The sequence below is a fragment of the Nycticebus coucang genome, chromosome 11, assembly GCF_027406575.1.
Source record: "Nycticebus coucang isolate mNycCou1 chromosome 11, mNycCou1.pri, whole genome shotgun sequence".
NCBI lineage: Eukaryota > Metazoa > Chordata > Mammalia > Primates > Lorisidae > Nycticebus > Nycticebus coucang.
This window is the reverse complement of record NC_069790.1, coordinates 87,013,705-87,028,394: the sequence shown is the minus strand read 5'-3', so window position 1 is coordinate 87,028,394 and position 14,690 is coordinate 87,013,705.

The following is a 14,690-nucleotide window of genomic DNA, read 5'->3' as shown; positions in this document are numbered from 1 at the left end:
ATCTGCAGTTTTGAGGTTTTGTGATGTGGGCCATTCTCACTGGGGTTAGATGATATCTCAGGGTTGTTTTGATTTGCATTTCTCTAATATATATATGCTTTTTAAGCTTGTTTAGTTGTTACTAACTTTCAATTTTGATAGCTCTAAACTTACAGAAAAGTTGCAAGAATTATATAAATAGCTCCTCGATTCTTTTTACCTACCTAGAGCCACGGGTTTGCCCTGCGCCCCATTTGCTCTGGGTTCTGCGTTCTCTGTCTCTGTGTCCCTCTCCCTCATCTGTGTCTTTCTCTCTGTCTCCTCTTTATCTCTTTCCCTTTCTTTACCGGAACTGTTTGAGAGTAAGTCTACAAAAATCTGTGCCTTTACCCCTAAATATAATACCTTAATTTGCCTTTCCCAAGAGCAAGAGGATGCACTATTATGTGACCAGGATCCAATGAACAAACTCAGGGAATTAACACTGGCACACTACTATTAGCTATTGCAGGGTCTATATTTAAATGTAATCAACTCCAGCAGCAATGTTTTTTATAGTCCCATTTCCTACCGTCTCACTCTAATAACCAGCACAGGAATACATTGCGTTGGTGGTTGTTCTGTTACCCTTACTCTGGAACAGTTGCTCATCTTCATTCTTGTTCTTGACGTTGTACTAGGTTATTGATGTTTATTACCAAAAAGCCCTTCAAATAATAGTGTCTCGGGTGGCCCCTGTGGCTCGGTGGGTAAGGCTCCTGCCCCATGTACAGAGGGTGGGGGTTCAAACCCAGCCCTGGCCAAACTGCAACAAAAAAATAGCCAGGCATGGCGGGTGCCTGTAATCCCAGCTACTCGGGAGGCTGAAGCAAGAGAATCGCCCAAGGATTTGGAGGTTGCTGTGAACTGTGATGCCACAGCACTCTACCGAGGGTTAATAAGTGAGACTCTGTCTCTAAAAAAAATTAAATTAAAAAAATAGTAATAATAGTGTCTCTACTGAGAGAAACAGCATATAAAAATGTTCATTTCTGGATCAAATGGGAGTCTAGCTTGAGTGCTTTGAGGTTTCTCCATACTTCCTTCCAGAAAGGTTGTACTAGTTTGCAGTCCCACCAGCAGTGTAAAAGTGTTCCCTTCTCTCCACATCCACACCAGCATCTGCAGTTTTGAGATTTTGTGATGTGGGCCATTCTCACTGGGGTTAGATGGTATCTCAGGGTGGTTTTGATTTGCATTTCTATAATATATAGAGATGATGAACATTTTTTCATATGTTTGTTAGCCATGCGTCTGTCTGGGCATCTACCCAAAAGGGAAAAAAATCCTTTTATCATAAGGACGCTTGTACTAGACTGTTTATTGCAGCTCAGTTTACAATCGCCAAAATGTGGAAACAGCCTAAATGCCCACCAACCCAGGAATGGATTAACAAGCTGTGGTATATGTATACCATGAATACTATTCAGCTATTAAAAAAAATAGAGACTTTACGTCCTTCGTATTAACCTGGATGGAAGTGGAAGACATTATTCTTTGTAAAGCATCACAAGAATGGAGAAGCATGAATCCTATGTACTCAATTTTGATATGAGGACAATTAAGGCTAATTACGGTTATGTGGGGGAGGAAAAATAGAGAGAGGGAAGGAGGGAGGGGGCGGGGCCTTGGTGTGTGCCACACCTTCTGGGGGCAAGACATGATTGCAAGAAGGACTTTACCTAACAAATGCAATCAGTGTAACCTGGCTTATTATACCCTCAACGAATCCCCAACAATAAAAAAAAAAGTGTCCATTTCTTCATATGTTTATAACACTGAATATTAATATTCTTTTTCAACTTTCTAATATAATAACCATAATATAGATTTTGTTTTCCTTCAAATATTCATTTCTTAGATTACACGTGAAACTGAGTATTTTTCATGTATGTATAACCAGTTTTCTTCCTTTTACTCATTAATTGCTCACATCCTTTTCTTATTTATCAGGGACTTTGTTTTGTCTTTTTGGTTGATTTATAAATATTCTTTATTTTTCATCTAATAAATATGCTAACCTTTTGCCAACAAATATTTTTTCTAGATCATTTATGGTGATTGATATATAGAAGAGTTTCATTTTTATGTAGAAATAGATTACTGTCTTTCTTTTTGATATTTTTACCTCTGGAATTGGGGTGGTAAAACCTTCTCTATCCAATATTATTATAATATCCTTCTAAATTTTCATCTAATTACTTTATGACTCATTTACATTTACTTTTGAGCAATAGAAAATATATTTTTGTATATAACAATATTCTTTTTTTTTTTTTTGGTGCAGTTTTTGGCCAGGGCTGGATTTGAACCCACCACCTCTGGCATTTGGGGCCAGCATCCTACTCCTTTGAGCCACAGGTGCCGCCCTTCAACAATATTCTTAAAAATTAGCCAATTAGTCTCTTTTCCCATTGCTTTGGAATGTCATTATATTAATTATATTCTACTAACTACTGATGGAATTAAATGTATCCAAATTCAATACTTTACAAGAAACAGGAATAATATAATTTTAAACTGGAAGAAACCTTAGAAATCATAGACTAAAATTTGTTCCTGAAGTTAGAATAAAATATATATCTGTGTGACAATCCAAAACAGAAAATAATTTTCCTTTTTGTAAAGGAAATTAAGATTATTATTATTTTGTTTTACTTAAGCTGAGACCTCACACTTAAAAAATTAGTAATATATATAACCAAGTAGAGAATAGTTTTAATAGTTAAAGTGGTAGAGATAATTTGAATTGTTGTTATATTTCAAATAGATCTTATAGAAATTAACTTGTTTATTCATAAGTTTATTTTTGCCTCCAATTCCTGCCTTAAAAATTTGATACTAAAGAGGAGAAGTTTTTCTAGCATCACTTAGGAAGATAAGTAACAGATTTAGACTTACAGCCTGTTACCCATGTACCCTTTATATTACCTAAAATGGCACACTCATTGCCAAACACACGTTTTATAAATTAAATGATTTTTAGTATGAAGCTATTTAATGAAACTAGCAAATTTAGACTTGTTTAAACGTCAGTGAAATATTAAGTACCCTATATTCTGTGCCAAGTAGTTTTTGAAAGCACATGAAATTAATTGTTAAAAAGAGAATTTATCGACTTAAAGTACTTCACAGTCAATGTTATCATTTAATGCATCTTTTGGCAATCATTAAACCCTCGGGAACAGCATGAATATCCTTATCAAGTCTGGAAGGATACTAATGGGGAGGAGAATAGACTGACGGTCACATTTACATGTGGGCATAAGCCCAGAGAAAAGTGAAGGGGGAAAAAAACATGAAAACACCCTCAGGCTCCATGCCCAGGGCGGATATATTGCGCAGCCACCAGAGTTTCCAATAGCAACATTTCCTTCATTAATCTGGTGTTTTATTCCTTTTCTTCTTCTTGTATTTTTGGATGCTTTTCAAGGTTTAAGACAGCTAGATTTTTTTTAAATAAATCTACATGCATTTTTTACTTCTTTGATTATTACTCAAACCCATGATTCATAAGACAGTCATATTGAGACCTTAATATGGTCAAAACTATGTGGAGATGTTTGGTTAAATTTGTAAATTATTAATGATAATAATAGAGGAAATAATTATGGAGCATTCATTCTTGCCAGACATTGTAGTAAGCATTTTGCAACTATTATTTTACTGAGTCTTCGAGTACCATATGAAGTATTTGCTAGTTTTGTCTCCCTTTTATAGATGAAGATATCCATGAAAGGTAAAGCTCAATAACCATCTTAGTTTTAAAATTTGGTGGGAGACTGTCTGAAGTATCTACTTCCTTGAGTTTGGAAATGCAGCTATTAAATATAATTTTATTTTTTATGTGTCAATGTCATTAATGCCTCACTTGTTTAACATTAATGACATTGTGTTACAAGTATCAGCATTCGATTTGAAAATTTATTTATTTCATTTTTGTTTTGCTTTTTTAGCTTTGATTGCTAGTGACTATCTAGTTGAAATCTCAGTTTAAAATTTGAATTAAAAAGAAAAAACTTTTTCGATACTTGAGAAATCTGAATAATCCATTTCCAGCTCTTCTAGGTGAGTCAAATATTGAGTGAGGGCAGGAGGATTGCACAGAGCCAAGGCTGGAGGGGATGAGTAGGAGTCCCAATGCACTGTGAGGGTTGTAAATTGAAGACATGAGAACATCTCTGTGTAAATGTTTGAGATGAAAATGTGCCAAAGGACACTTTCTTCTAATTCTATTTCTGCCATTAATCACATCCACACCATCACCTCCTAACAAGCAACATTAGACACTGTTCTTTCCGAAGTCTAGGACATCTTCTTAAAACTATAAGGTAGGGCCATGGGCCGATTGTTTAAGCAAAAATGAGTGATTATGAGTGTTTGAAATAGCTCCTGCCATGAAGTCAAACAGCCCAAGTTCTCAGGTTTCCCAGCTGAAATTAATATCTGATCCAATGTTTTATTTTATTTACATATGACATAAGTGACATTGCTAAGTGTTCCTGCAAAAGCGATGGAAAGGTTATTTTATTTCACTGGTAAAATCAAAAAGTTTGCTCGTTCTATCTCCCAATGAGCTCCTTTTTTCTTTAAGGCTCTACATGTCAAGGCTAAAAGGTAAATGATATAGGGATAGAAGAAGGGAAAGCAGAAAAACTATCATTAGCTTAGCACCTGCATAGACCTGGCCTAGGATCTGTGACAGATAAATGCTTACAACCACCAGCAAAGGAGGTGTTGTTTTCTCCATTATAAAAGTGAAGAAAATAAACCTCACAATGAGGTTAAACAATCTATAAATTTTCACTGCTGTTAAGTACTGTAAATTCATGTCTTTTAGTATTCGAAGTTTATATACACTTATATTAGCTTTAGTGTCGTGTATTAAGTAATGTATCACATAGCAAATCCAATAAAAAAGGGTCATGGGCAAAACAGAACCATTTTGGTCACCATGGGATAAATAGAAAAGAGAGGAGGTGAGATGGTAATGGCGTTAGTATTAAATGTTGGAAGGAAAAATGAATAACAGTCAAAGAAATGAAAATTGTGAAAGATAAATGTCTCAACGTTGTCTATGGCTTATCATAAGTAAGTGTTTCAGCGTGAGCTAAGTGAGAGTTGACTAAAGAGAATAGATGTGAAAAGAGCTAGCAGCAAGCCTGTCACATAGATGCTACTTAAGTTTTACCTTCCTCTGAGAAGCTCTTTTTCTGATTCCAGCGCCAGTTTGTGCTGCTGGTTCTGCTCCTATAAGGTTTACCCCTTTCCATCCTTTTTTCTAGAAGGCTGTATTACGTAAAAGAAATAACACAGGCCCGGGAATCATAGAAACCAAGTCTGGCTCTGTCACTTACTGTGTGGCACTTTCTGTGGCTGCGTGGTCTTGGGCAAGTTACCCGTCCTCTCTGATCTCAAACGTGTTTTCTCATATTATCTGCATAACCCAAATCTCCGTTGTAAAGCCACTTCTGTACTCTGCCCCTCCTTAGCTTCTAGAGCCTCGGTACTCAATCTGACATGCATCAGATTCAACTAAGGAATGTTCAAAAAATACATGTGTCTATTCCCCACTCTGGATCTACTGAATAACTCAAACCTGCTGGACCAACTTTTTCTAATATAAATATAAACGTTGGCTTTATATGTAATTTTATGTTTGCTAGCCACCACATTGTGAAGTGAAAGAACTAGGTGAAATTAATTTTAATAATATATTTTATTTAACCAAGTACATGTAAAATATTACCTTTCAATATACAAAAGTTGGGGGGAATGTTTATTTTTTTCGTATTCATTTTATTTGGGATAGCCATTTCTCAAGTATTCAGTAGTCACAAGTAGCCAGTGGTTCCCACAGCTAGGAGGCAATGGTCAGTGCATCCTAGATCTCTTTATCTTGTTCTGGCATTATGGAAGGGATCACTGTTTTGACCTTAGTGGAGTAGGGGTGACATTTGTCATCCCAAATCTCTCTCCTTTCAACTCTTCTTGAAGATGTTATAGATTTCTATATCTTTTTTTTTTTGAGAGACAAAGTTTCATTTTCTTGCCCTTGGTAGAGTGCTGTGGTGTCAGCACTCCAGCTCTTGAGCTTAGGCAATTCTCTTGCCTCAGCCTCCCGAGTAGCTGGGACTACAGCCGCCTGCCACAACCCCCAGCTATTTTTTTATTGCAGTTTGGCTGGGGCTGGGTTTGAACCCACCACCCTCGGAATATGGGGCCAGTGCCCTACACACTGAGCCACAGGCGCCACCCGGATCCCTCTCTTTTTTAAAAAAAAAGTTGCTCTAATTTTTTCTGGAATGTCCAAGCATGCCAGTGAATACCACTTTGGTTCATACATGCTGTACATTTGCTGTGGATACATTGTGCAAATAAACAAATCCCCGTAATTCCACAAAATAGGATATATTATTAACTTACAAGTTTACTTTCTTTCCAAATTATCTTTGTTGCAGTAATAAATAATTGAGTCAAACTGTTGTTGAATTAAACTATTGATAATCTGAAGATTCTAGTCTTGATGGACATCTAGAAAAGGTGCCCATCAACATTTTGTGTTCTGTAGAGTAAGAAGACTATAAAACATTTTACAAACTTAATTACAAAGTGCATTTAAACAGAGCTCCCTTAGGACTGTAGAGTTTGAATCTTTATGTTGTACAATTATCTTTACCCAGTCAGTGCACGAAATAAATGACCCTCTTCCTGACTCTAAGTTCAATTTTTAAAAAAAGTTATGAAAGATAAATATGGCATATGACTGAACATGGTTTGCTGCTGAATTGTTCAAAATTACATTCACACAAACAATTGTTGGGGTAATTATTAATGCTAAAAATATGTGAAGTTGCTGTGACTCTGCATTTGAAGTCTAGTATGTGTCATTTGTTTTATTCATGATAAACAGATCATTTAGTTGGAAAAATCCCATCTGCTTAGATATATCTCTTATTATTTATGAGAACCATGTTTAGGAATGCAGGCAGCACATGTGCATAATTAATCCTGAAGAGAATTAGACATTGTTTGATTCACAGCTGAATGCAATTAGCATTAGGAAGTTTACATATGTTGGCAATAACACAGATTAGCAACTAAAGTGCTTGTTAAAAAATTTAACCTGAGGCTGCTGGAGCAGACCTCTCTTAATGATGCTTTAAATGTTGTTGATGAAGTAATAATCAATTTTGTTTTATAAATAGTAAATCAAGAATTTAGGTCTAATTAACAGTGCTACAGATCACTTCACTTACATATCAGAGTACTTGTGATGTGTGCTATGAACTTTCTTTGAGTCTTACGTGCTAACAGTTGCTACAGGGAAGACATGTTCCTCTTTGGGGGAAAAAATCGTTTTTTCAGAAAGAGAAGGGTGACTGTCTGCCTTTTGGAAGGACTCTTCTAGAGATGTTTGGCATGAGAGTTCTTTGTCCTTCTGCTGCTTTTAATTGCGGGAGAGAGAAACAATGCCCTCTCCTTCACAAGCAGAGCCATTAGCCAGCTTACAGACTGTGACACAGAGTCATCTAATGGGGAGGGAGGAGAGAACGGAAATGAAGAAAATGAGGCCAAAAGTAAAATTGAGCTGTAATTGTTTGCACTTCAACTTCGAGAAGTTCACCATTAATTAAAATGTTTCTGCATCACTCACCACCAGACTGGCAAGGAGGAGGTAAGGCTGTGTGAGAGGCGGCTCTGGAGCCTTCCAGAAAGCAAGCGAGGCCTTCGCGGAGGGAATGTCTCCAGCCCGGAATTGCAGCAGAGTCACCAGAAGACGCCAGGCGTAGTACTCCCACGTGACATTATTTACAGAGACTTTGTGGTTTTGACTTTTCCTGTGCCTCATTATAAATTAGTATTACACATTCGCAGAATGAATGGGTCTATAAACACAACTTATTCAGGAAACATTTACCATATTTTATAGAGTCTAAGTCTTACCTTTCTTTTTTCATATTCTGAAATGTGAATGCCTTTCACAATGTCAACCATCTCAGATTTAATTGGTAGCATTTTTGTTTAGCATGTTACATAACAGGAATAACATCTTAGATTCCATTATTAGGCAATTCATACTATAAAACAGTCAATGTTATTTATTAAGTATCAAACTGAATGTTAGCTATTATTCAATTATTGCAAATGCCTCTTCTGTGCCAACCACTGTGCTAGAGATGAGGAATAAATGAAGAAATTTAACATGATCTGAGAAGAAGAAGAATACTGGAATTCACAAAGAGATACTTGCTATTGAAATCGCAAAATCCTAACTTTTACTTATGGCTCAGCTGGTAGGTGAACATAAAATTTTGTAACAGGGTCACATACATAGTCATCACTATCGTACGTCTTTTCTGGGTGAGAAGCAATGACAGCAGACAGCTATTGAATGTAAGCTATGAGTGGGCAGGGCCTTTGTTCTTAGTTCACTGTCAGAACCCAGCAATGAGAACAGTGTTTGGAATGTAGGAATCACTCAGTAAATCCTTGTTGAACGTAAGGCATATCCAGGCCAGGAGTGGCAATTTGGCCTGCCACCTGTTCACCTGCCCCCTATGAGCAAAAATAGTTTTTGTGTTTATAAATGGTACAAAAAAAAGGGAATAACAATATTTTATGACACACTAAAATTATATAAAGTTCAAGTCCCCTTCTCTAGAAAGTTGTATTAGCACACATTCACATTCATTCATCTATATTTTGTCTATGAGTGTTTTCTTGCTACAGTAGCAATAGCAAAATTGAAGAGTGATGTAGGAAACTTATAATCCACAAAGCCTACAATAGCCAAGTAGCAATATATGGCCCTTTACAGAAAGCTTGCTGATGACTGGACAAGGCTATTGTCAGAGTAGATATCAGAAGACAACGTTCAGCCCAGCTCTCGGCCCCACCAGCACTCTCACCATGGACTCACCTCCTGCCCCTCACCCCGGGACCAGGGTGGTCCTGCATCATCACTGCTGACATACTTGATGACAAGGAGGCCAAACCCCATTCCAGGGTTTCCTGCACACTCCCTACCATTGTCCCTTGACCCTCATAAAATTAAATTAATTTTGGCTCTCCTTGTAGAAATGCATAATCTGAATTGTATATATTAAAGCTTGATGATAATACCTCCTGGTACATGATCAAATTTGGTACAACTTTAATCCGTTTGGCTTCTAGCCAAGAAGACCCATTAGAGAAAGAAAGTACCAGCTGAATTTCATTATAAAAATACCTTATGTGTTATGTGGCCCTGAGACGTGAACCTAGAGAGTGTTATGCTTTTAATTAAAGATTATCGGTTTTAAAAATCCCCTCCTCGTTCACATCTGCTCCATGCTAGGTGTTTTCACTTGTCGACTAGGAGTACAGTAACTACAAAAGAATTGGGAAGTGTGGGCAGACCAGCAGGCAGCCAGTACAGTGTGAGGGTGTCAGACCAGCGACCAGCACAATGTTGCAAATGAGTTCAGACGTGGTTTCATTGAACCTTGATACAGGCACTAACAGGGTATAGGAAGCTGCTTTTAAAGGAAAGGGCATGGATGAAGAAAGCATAGGCATTTATTTTAATGCTTTGAGTTCTCTTCCCCCTTTCTCCTCTCAATAGCTGAACCTGATAGAAACTGGAGTTATTTTTTTCTGCATGCAAATAGAGACGCAAACTGTCCCCTTGTTAAAGGCTCACTAATCTTGAAGCACCATGAGAAAGAGTCCAGGGCCATCTTGTTCATGGCTCTATGTACCCCCAGCTCCTAAGTCTAGCAGATAGGCAACAAACTTTTCTTGACTTAAAAAGGATATCCCAGGTGGGTTTTAGATCCCCTTACATCTTACAGTTCTTTACTATCCCTAGACCATCTGTGGATAGTAGGAAGTCTTTCTGAATGCAGAGATAGTATACATGACTCTGAGGGGAAAACTTCCAAAATAATAAATGGGAAGACATAAAGAAAAACCCAAATCAATTCAAGGTGGGGGGCAGAGGTGGGAGAACAAGAGAGTAGGAAGGGGGTGGAGGGAGGGAATGGGGAGTTACGGGTGTATGGCACACCTCTTGGGGGTGGGACAACTGTAAGAGGGCCTTTACCTAACAAATGCAAACACTGTAAACTACTTCTTTGTACACCCAATGAAACTGAATCAATAAATTAAAAGTAATACAAAATTTAAAAAAATTAAAAAGTGAATAAATGGAAAAGGGAAAAGGAACAGTTGGTTCAAAAGTAGTAAAAATCCAAAATAATATTACTCCTTGCATTATGTTTAAGTAGATCCTAAACACAACTACTTATGTATACATTATCTCAGTGTAACGGAAATAAGGACTGGTCAAAATTACTTCCTTATTTAATGACATAAGGACTTGAAATTTTAATATTTAAAATTTTGCCAATTTAGGTTAGGGTTCAGTAATAATTCCTATAAGTTTCTATTGAAAAGAAGTTATTTGGGAGCACTATTATGAATTAGCCACCGATATATCATCCATTAATATTCTAGTATAAATCAGTAAGATCAAATATTCATTAAGAATATATAGCTGAGAAAAGAAACAAAACTGCCAAAAACATTAAGGAGCTGAATCAAAAGTCAAAGTTTAGAGAACAGGACACTGTCAACAGGCTAAATCTACAGTCATGTGTTGGGAAGCTTTTGAAAAAACAGAAGGCACTTGGAAGGAGATGCTGAAACTGGGAGGAAGAGGCTTGAGCCGGAGAGTATTAAGTCCCCAGTACTGACTCGCCCCTGCAGGCATTCATTTCTTTTCATTACACGCACATACACACACATTTTAGCAGGGAACAAGTCAACTTGTGGGACATCTTACCACCTTCTTTATAGTTAAATATGGCCATGCGTCTAAATTATGGCCAGTGCAAGGTAAGCGGGAATAATATTTGAGTAATGAGTAAATTATATCTAGAAAAGGAAGCTGCTTATCCTGCACCACATCTCTTTTCTCTGGTGTGCATAATGAGGGCATGATACTAGTTACCCAATGCATTAATGTGCTGGGGCTGCCATAACAAAATATCACAGACTTGGCAGCTTAAACAACAGAAAATTATTTTCTTATATTTCTAGAAGCTAAAAATCTAAAATCGAGGTGCCATCATGTTTTTTTCCTCCTGTGGCCTGTCTTCCTGTGTTGTAAATGGCCACTTTTTCACTATGTCCTCGTCTGGCCTCTTCTCTGGGCATACACAGAAGTGGGAAACCTCCGGCATCTCTTTCTCTTCCTATAAGACCACCAGTTCTGTAGGATTAAGGCCTCATCACTCTTTAGACCTCATTTAACCTTTGTTACCTCTTTTGGGACCTATCTTTAAATACAGTGGGGTTGAGGGCTTCGACATATGAATTTGGGGGTGGAGAGAGGACACAATTGAGTTTTTGACAGCTAGCTTTGAGCACGTCCCCTAGGTGATGGTAGAACACCATGGTGGAAGACACTTTTCCTGGAAGATTTCTTGAAGTAGAGGCCTCCTTGGACTGTCTAACTCTCTCTAGACTGTGGTGTCTCAATGGCTGAGTTTTTGGATGTGTTTGTTATAATTGCAGTGTCTTGACTAATAAGGTTTAAACGAGGAAACCCAAAAAGAACTTTCTCTTACTTTGCAACTCTGTTTGGGGAAGACTTGGTAACAGAAAAATTAAACAGTTTATCCTTCCTCTTACCTGAATTTCTTCTTGCACATGCTTTGACTCCATGTGTAACACCAACTAAATATATCCAAATAGGCAAATGCTTACATATCACAGGCTCATCTTTCTCATAACAGCTCTCTAATCTGTTGTAGCCAGATTAACTTTGGTGCAAGTGTATGATAGATATGAAGATATCAAGAGTATAAATTCAGATATTGGCTTAATCATACTACATCTTGCCAACTTCAGGTTGCCAACATGCTCATTTTGTATATAGCTCTGTAATAATAAAATTCTTTGCCACAATATTAAAGTATTTCATGATAATTGCTTCTGCAGAGTATTTAGCAAACATGGGGGTTAACTAGGTTTCTTTGGGGGTAATATACAGTTCTAAAATTTAATTATAGCTGTGGTTGGGAACATACTAAAACCCAAACATATACTTTAAATTATGTAGCATTTAAATTATATCTTAATAAAATGATTTAAAAATTGGGAAAAGTGGAAAATACCATGACTAAACACATGGAGAAGTCTTGCATACCATATTCATGCTTGGAGAATTAATGAAGGTTATAAGATAATTGCCTTAAAATATAACTTTTATATATATATGACTTGCTATGGTTAGAATATTTATCTCTTCCAAAATGCATGTTTAAAATTAACCCCTAACGTGGCAATATTGAGAGATGGGCCCTTCAGAGGGGATTATGAATGGATTAATTCATTCCTGGATTTTTGGATTAATAGGTTCTTATGGGAGTGGTGTTAAATAAAGAAAGAGAGACCTGAGTTAGCTGGTTCAGCCCCTTGCTATGTACAGAGCCCCTGTATCCCTCTTGGTACTCTGCAAAGAGTCCCCACAAGAAAGAGGGCCCTTACCGAATGTGGCCCCTCAGCCTTGAACTTCTCAGCCTCCGTAAGTATGAAAAAATCCTTCTCCTTCATAAATTATCCAGTTTCAGGTGTGCTATTCAAGAGACAGAAAACAAACAATGACATAACTACATAACATTGATTATTCAAAGTCTTCTTGAAATATTTAACCTTGAATCATTTTGTTATTTAACCTCTTGTAGCAGAGCTGTGTGCTCAGTTGTACATAATAGTGTACTCTGAACTCCTGCTATCCCGATTTAAACAAGAAGGGTTATAAATGTTTCACGCAACAAATATTTAAAGGAAGTGGTCCAAGGCTGTCACAGAAACTCAGTGAGGCCACCAGTAAGACGTTTTCCATTTTCTACTCTAACGTTCTTAGCTTGAAGGGTTTTGTTATTTGGTGTGGTTCAGTGACCCAGGTACCTCTTTCCTCACTCAGTTCTCTAAGCATGACGAAGAGGAAGCATTTTGCAGGAGTTTCCACTTGTCTTTCCTTGTACAAAGCTCTGTCACGTGGCTCCTCACTGCAAAACGGATTGGAAATTTAAGGTTTCCAGCATGTATAGAATATGAAGAAAAATAAAGAGGAGATTTATTTTTGACTCTCCAATTCAGCATTTATAAGGTTACCTGATTTTGATTACCTGACATATATTTGTGTATATAAACATGTGTATTTATGTGTGTGCATATATACACATATGTGTATATATACACATATGTGTATATACATATAGAGAGGGTGTCTATAAAGTTCATGTGCAATTTAAATTTTTTTTTAAATTTTAAATACTTTCTATCTCCCCCTTTAATTCACTTTATATGAAATACACTTCATCCTTTGTACGGGGCATGGTTCAAAGGTCAAACCTAGTCACTTCATCCATCCAAATGTCTAGACTTCACTGCCATGCTCAGCTGAGAACCTACGTTCCTCCGTAAAGACTGATAATCTAACAAATCAGTCATCTGCCTTCAATCAGTTCCAAACAACTCTCCCTGAGAGACAAATATTCATATTTATTATCAGATTAATAATGATAAGTGCTGATTATCAAGCTTGGCAAGATAAGTGAAAATTCCCATGAGGCAGCTTCTAAGATACAAAATGGACTAAGCATAGTGCACACACACACACACAGATTCTTACTATTTCTAAAAGCATAATGTATATTCAGTTTTAACAAGGTTCTACAAGATACCCCCCCCCAAAAAAAGGATTGAATAAAGGGAAAATTAATTGGAGGTTGAAAAGTTACGTGAAAAATGGTAGAGACATAAATATGTGTGGTGCAGTAAGAAATCCACGCCACCCTCTGTACAGTCATTCTGGTGTATTTCCAGCCCTCTGGCATAGTGGGCCTAGACTGAACACTAGAGCAATAACATCCTGGTGTACTCTATCAAAATTACTGGGTTAAAAAGAAGTTTTAGACAATAGACACTTGGAGATGGGAGTCTCTGAGCCTGTGTTACCTATTTTCAGCTTCTGGAGGGGGTCCCTGGAACATTGGATATATACAAGCACACACACACACACACACTCCTAGCTTTTGTTTACCTAGGGTTTTTTTTTTTGTATTATTAAAAATTGGGATGAATATTATGAAGCATTTTTACTGAACCAATTAAATTAGCTCTAAATTTGATATCTCTGAATGAAAGTTTTTTATATTTTTGTGTGAATTCTTAGGATAATTTAGTTGTAGAAATTATTACAATGTATATGTTTTTACCTAAATATCTTTAACTGATGTGCTTATTCCTATTTTATTTGTATAATTGTATGGGGTACAAGTGCAATTTTGTTACATGTGTAGATTACATAGTGGTGAAGTCAGGGCTTTTAGCAGATCCATCACCTTGTTTATTCATTTTTAAAGCTCCCCAAAGTATTGGTAAAAGTTTCTTATACCATCTTATACGTTTCACAATTTTTGCAGTTCACTTCATACTTAATTCCTTTTCTCTCTTCTCTAGATACATGAAACAATGGATTATTATTTTTCTAGAATGTCTCTGATCTGTGCATACTATTAGATTTTTCTCTTGGCTAAATAATTCAAGTTTATTTGCTTAAACTTTCCAATTTCTCAACTTTTTAACAGCTCTCATTGAGGTCCTCAGCTGATATA